Source organism: Malurus melanocephalus, unplaced genomic scaffold, assembly GCF_030028575.1.
Source record: "Malurus melanocephalus ecotype Western Australia unplaced genomic scaffold, MMel_1.1 scaffold_23, whole genome shotgun sequence".
Lineage (NCBI taxonomy): Eukaryota > Metazoa > Chordata > Aves > Passeriformes > Maluridae > Malurus > Malurus melanocephalus.
In genome coordinates, this window is record NW_026623255.1 from 3057014 (window position 1) to 3063665 (window position 6652).

Consider the following 6652-nt stretch of genomic DNA (forward strand, 5'->3'; position numbering starts at 1 on the left):
TCCTCATATAGGAAATTGTGCTTCTATGTGATGATTAGGATCAAATGTTTATGTCTAGAAGCTCAATATAGAGCATGACGTATCCCTGAAACTGAAAAGCTTTAATTATTTAATTATTTATAGGCATGGTCAGGTACTGGAATAGTAACAAATTGACAGGATTTAGGGAAAGAGGTGTCAAGTCACCGAGGCTTTAGGCAGCTAGCATACTTGGTGTCTATTCATATTTGAATATAATATTTATTAAGTGACTTCTAATAGCAAATTAATAAATTAAAAAAAAACAAAAACTTTTTGCAATGAAATGTTACCAAAATATATATAAATAGAATGCCTTGTTTTAAATAACTAGATTCTTTCTCATTTTATCTATTAAATAGATAGGGGATGTTAGTAAGGGGCAGAGAACTTGCTCCTAAGTCCCACTGAGAGTATTGGAATAATAGCATTAAATATATACCATACCTTAGGTGCTGTTGCAAGATCTTCTGAATGTTTATAAAGTAGAACCTGAAGTATTTTTCATTAAAAGATCAGGAAGCTGCATTTAATGCTGTAATACTTCTTTGAAATATAACAGTACGGCTTTCTTACTTATTGTTCTCTGGCACACTGTTCCAGGTTATTCAGCAAATCACAGTGAATTGTTCTATAACCCTTCCCTAGGCTGCAAAAAGACATGTCCAAATCTGTTTCAGGAAGCCCTGCCTCTGTCTTTTGAGAGTTCTTCAAGGTGACTGCCTTCCTCATGCCATCCCCCACAGAACATGGCCATTAAGGAATCACRGCAGCAGAGAAAGCAGTCAACAGCAATGAGCACTAACCCACTCCTGCACTGATTCCAGCCCAAGAGGCGGCTGCTAACAAGATCACAAGTTAATGCAAACAGGCCTTGAGAGCTAAGAGCTCTGGGGAATAGCTCCCTGCATCTGTGGCTSCATCAGAAGAAATCAGGTTGCATTGTCTAGGAGTAAGTGCAAGACCAAAAMATGCCAGAAAACGGACAGAGAAATGATGATGCAGTCATAGARGTGTAATGTACACAAAGAATTCTGCATAATATATTTTTTTAAAAAAATCAAAACCTCCCAATAGCATTATTCATTTTGAACCACAGATAATGATGTCAGTAAACACAATAAATGTGAATGGTTAAAATTATGATTWACTAAACCATTTAGACTAATCTAAAATATGGCTTCAGTTTAAATGGATATGAGTCATCAACAATAAAAAAAATATATATAATAAATTGTTAATGCCAGTGAGCAAGAAGAGAATTCCATCCTAGGAAGGGAAATGCATGATGTGGGCACTCTAAATAACAAAGCAAAACATCCCAAGTGTGCTGTATTTTTTCCATGCATCCTTATCTAAGCGTCTYAAAAGTGGTGGTACACCTCAGTGTTGGAGTACATAAGAATGACCAACAGGAAACCCTAATGAGAGAAGAATGCCTGGATTTTGCCTCTGTAAAATTACCCGTGAAAATTGAAGTACATGTTCTGAAAGTTTTTTCCTCCTGTCCTCAGGAAAAAAAAAGATTAATCAGTTTTTTCTTTTAAACAGAGGTGTTGGTAGACCAGTCATCCAGGAAACGTGGGGCCTGACTGGATAGCAGCTGAGTCCTCATGGTCTGGTCTAGACAGGGATTATTTCTCAACCTTTTGTTTTGCAGAACAGAATTTGATGCTAATTGGGTTATCAGTAGAAAAAACACAAGTGAGCCTCGCTCTGTAGTCTGAGGGGTGTTAGTGGAAGGTTCAGTTTCCTTTACTCACACTGGCATTACATTTTGTGTTAAAGATTTATCAGCTAAGGTACTGAATTCAATGGCCCTTTTTTGTACACAAATTAATTTCATAAGTCCCAATTACCTGTATAACCAAAAACCAAGAGGAATAACTTAAAGCTGCCTTAAAAGTAGATGTTGCAGCAATCTTGTGTTTTCCTTCTAATTTTTGTTTCATTTGCATTAAAAGTTTCTATGTTTACTTTTGACTAAATTTATGGAGATATGGAATTTTCCCTTTTGGTATAAAATGCAAGAATATAAGAGAGTAGAGAATGGAGAAAGACTGTAAAGAAGACACAGCAGATAGCCAAAAGTTCCTGGAGATTATCTGTGTTTTCAGAGTACTGAGTGGCAGAGAGCTTGAAAATAATAATAAATTTATTATTTAACAGACTAGATGTCCTATTTTCTTAATCAAAAAGAATGACATGAGTTACACTGCTAAAGRAGAGAACTGCTAGACCTAATGGCAGCTGTTTCAAGGACTGCACAGCATCTGTGATATGACCTGAGATCATAACAAGAAATAATTTATAAAGTACATTACACTTCTCACATTATCAACAATTAAAACTACAAGGAAAATATCTGAATTTACAGCAACTTAATAAAGGCCCAGTATGACCAAGGTTGTTTCTAAMTAAGTTCCACAAATATATATGCAGGAAAGCATTAATTATGGAATCCAATTGTGTTGAGAAGTGCATAATTGGKAAGTAATAATTTTTAAAAACTTATCATTCATTGGTCAAAATCTGTATTTTTTTACTGTACTGTTTAAAGCTGATTTGAARAAAAATATTCATTTTTACAGAAATATTAATCATTAGCAAAATTAATGTATTTTTCAGTTACACTTGTTTGAATATTATAGAATAATTTAAGATTTTAACTATTTTTTTAATGTAGATATTGATTTGGCAACAGACCTTAATTATAGTTAGTTATGATTTTCATTTATTTTTGCAGTTTTTCATTTTACGTTGTTGTTCCATAAATCAGGAACAGAAATAACATTTTAATAAATGGCTAATTGTGAATTCAAAGTTCAAAATGAGCAGTTAAAATCCATTTGTTTGCAAGAAACTTGCAAATAATTTCTGGTAGGGAATACTGAAGAGAGCCTTGTAATCTGCTTTTGAATATTTCATGCAGAAAAAAATAAAAAGAAAAATAGCAGCAAAATCCAGCACATAAATTATTCATTTTAAATTATTCACTCATCTGTATCCTGGTAAAAGCTTAAATATAATTTCACCATGTTGGACCATGATGTGATGACATCTAGTGTTGCAATATTGAAATAATCTATTCTATCAGAACATGAAAAAACAYCTCAGCAATTTGGTTTTTGGAATGAAGTCTCCCTTCTGACTCATTTAATATCTAAGCCTGAGACCAATTTGGTGTGTTTTATAGCTCTTGCTGATGATACAAAATACAAAAGTATAATTGAATTCTGTCAGGGGGGTGCAAGGAAAAAAAAAAAAAAAAAAAAAAAAAAAAAAAAAAAAAAGAAAAGAAAAAGGAAAATAAAATAATAAATAAATAAATAGAACACCATGATTCAATCTGGAAATGCTTCCTAGTCTTCTTGATTCAGTTTTCAGAAATATTTTATACAGAAGAAATAAAACAGCACCCAATTTTCTGAAAGCATAAAAACAGCACTAGGGGTTACCAAAAGATACATGGTGTTATACTAGTCCAGAGCAGGCCACAAAAAGGATCAGAGGGCTTGAACATCTTTCTTATGAAGACAGGCTGAGAGAGCTGGAGTTGTTCAGCCTGGGCAAGAAAAGGTTCCTAGGAGACCTTAGAGCACCTTCCAGTACCTAAAGGAGGCTGCAGGAAAGCTGGAGAGGGACTTTTTACAGGAGCATGAAATGGGACAAGGAGGAATGGCTTTAAACTGAAAGAGGATGGGTTTAGATTAGATATTGGGAAGAAATTCTTTGCTGTGAGGGTGATGAGGTACCAGAATCTGTTGCCCAAGGAAGTTGTGKATGCCCCATCCCTGGAAATGTTCAAGGCCAGGCTGAATGAAGCATTTGGACATCACTCTCAAGCACRTGGTGTGATTCTTGGGGTCTCCTGTGCAGGACCGRGAGTTGGGCTTCATGATCCTGATGGGTCCCTTCCAATTTAACATATTCTATGAATCTGTGATTCTATGATTTGAGCAATCTTGTTGAGGAGAAGGTGTTTGTCCCAATGGCAGGGGAGTTGGAACCAGGGGAGTTGGAACTCAATGACCTTTAAGGTCCCTTCCAAGAAAAGATTCCATGATTCTGTAGAATCATAGAATGTCTTGAGCATCCAATGATTATCAAAGCACAGAAGAGTATTGAAATAAAACTGGTTTAAAAGAGGCCACAAAAAATTAAATCCTTTAAAATTAATTTTAATCCTCTGAAGTAGCAATAACTACTGAAGTCAAAATAAAATTTTCCACTGATTTGGCTGGACTCTATCACATTTCAAGTGTACTGATTTGGACAATGCTGAAAATTCATGATTTGTTTTCAGAAAATACTTTTCTCAGTAATGCTTCAACAGATCTTGATTTTGGCATCTGTATTGCATATACTCATGGCACAATTCCAATATGAAAATCTGAAAATACTTTGTGCTTTGCCATGAGGCTGGTCAGTATAACAGAGATTTAAACCAGTCCAGAAAGCAAATATAGAAATCCATAAGCTTTTGTGAAAATTATTGCTAAAAATTATTTTCAGGTGCATCAGTGAAACCTAGTTTTATAAAGGCCATTAATTTTGTGTCAGGGAAATTCCAGACGTTGCTCTAAGTTATGCACATGGCTCTCTGTTGAATATCAGTGATTCTGCTGAATTGAAGCTTGATCATGGAAAATTTGGAACCATTCAGAAAAGCTGAGAAAAAACTAATTTCCATTTTAAATATTCATATAATTCTTTCAATATCATCAATGGCACTACCCCAGTGCTTACTGCTTAGTGAACAATTAAGTCCTTTGTTAAATTCAGCTTTAGCTATAGATTAAATTAGTACCTAGTCTACCACACAATCAGAAATGTGTAAAAATAAATATTGAAACTTAGGTAAAACCAGTACAGCTGTACAAACAGCTATCCATGTATTCAGAAAGAACCAAATGGCTTCCAGGCCATTACATTGGCATTGCAGTTTATGCCAAATGCTTTTTAATTCAAAGAATATAAACACCTCCCAAAAAAGAGAGCATGGCTACCATAACCTTGGTAGAATCAGCAGTTTTGTCCTTACTATGTGGAGACCATGCAAAAATTTGTRTTTTCTATTTTGTCTGTATAGCAAAATAGTTGGCAAAAAGATCTTGGACTAGTTAGAACTTCTCAGTGATGATACAAAAAAAACATGTATTTTTCACATTTGTGACATTTCCCCCAGTGCTATTAAGTCAGCACATAAATCAGAAAGTCTTTTATGTCTAAAATGATCAAGGTACTTTTGTTTTTAATTCCACATTTATTTCAGTTTCTCTTCCTAAAGTCAGCATTTACAACAAGAATCAATCGTATATACAGACAGACCTTACTTGAAAAATTGGTCCTGGAATTGTCTTTGAGTTCAAAGCACAAAGTCCACAGCTTCTTTTCTGTAAGTGTCTTCAAGTAAAATGTTACAATTGTCAGCAACAAAAATGAATGAGTTTTGGGAACTTATGTGCAATCTCAAAGACAAGAGTTTTATTATTAGAAAAGCTAAATAAAACAATTAAGATTTTAATTTGCTGAGTTATGATAAATATCAGCACCTAAGTGACGTGTCTTTATATTTTTGAAATTAAATGCCAACACACGGACTTACATGCACCATTCAATGTGTTAGGTTCATATTTGTATGTCTTCAGTAGTTTGAGAGATGAGAATGTGATAATTAAGGTCATGCAAAATTAAACAAGTCATTACCACTTTTAATTTATTGCATTAATTTATTTTTATTATGCCAGTTCACTCACAAGCTGGTATAGAAATTGTAGCATTCTGGATTATGTGGAGAAGTACGATGACTTTTGAAAGGACTTGTTTGTGCTATATTCATGCAAGGATGATATKACTGCTCAAGGTGTCATTTGCACACATTTTCTGCTTTAATTTGCCTGTGATATTTCTTCAATAAAGCAAACACTTTTTTTGTTGGCTGAATTTTTGCTTGGGGTTTAGTTTTTATTTTTGCTATTCAATTCTTATTTTAGTATGCTTTGTCTCTTGAAAATCTTCTCCAGGTATCTGAGTCTGGAAATCACTTCATCAGCTCAGTTTGCCAAGAAGTTTAATACTGATTCTCTAGYACCTGCCACCTGCCAGAAACTGTTTGCTATGCAAGTGGTGAAACATTATCTTACTGACTGGTTCAAGACCAGTTCATTTTCTCTCTGATTTTTATCTTGATAACAGTGTATGGAAAATGTAAGTTAAACCCTTCAGGGGGTTAACCACCTTGATAATCCAGATAGTAACATGCTGCCAGTCATTTCCTTATTCTCTTATTTCTATATTTTTTCTGCTTCTAGTGGCAACAGACCTCTTAACCTTGAACAATAAGAATGCAGGATAAACAGTAATCCATGATGAAACAGAATGTGCTTGAATTCACTTGAATAACAAGAGATTTTTTTCATCTTAATTTAAAACTGTGCAAATGTGCATAGTTTTGGAAGTATCTTCTTTAGTGCTTCCATGGCATCAACACTCGTATGATGAAGGTGGGAAGAGAACACTATAATTTGCAACGCTTATTTTCTGTATACTCTTTATTTCCATCAGCAAAGGAAAATCTCAAAAAGGGGGAAAAAAAAGGRAACAGGATGGGGAAACAGCAATGAAACAGGAC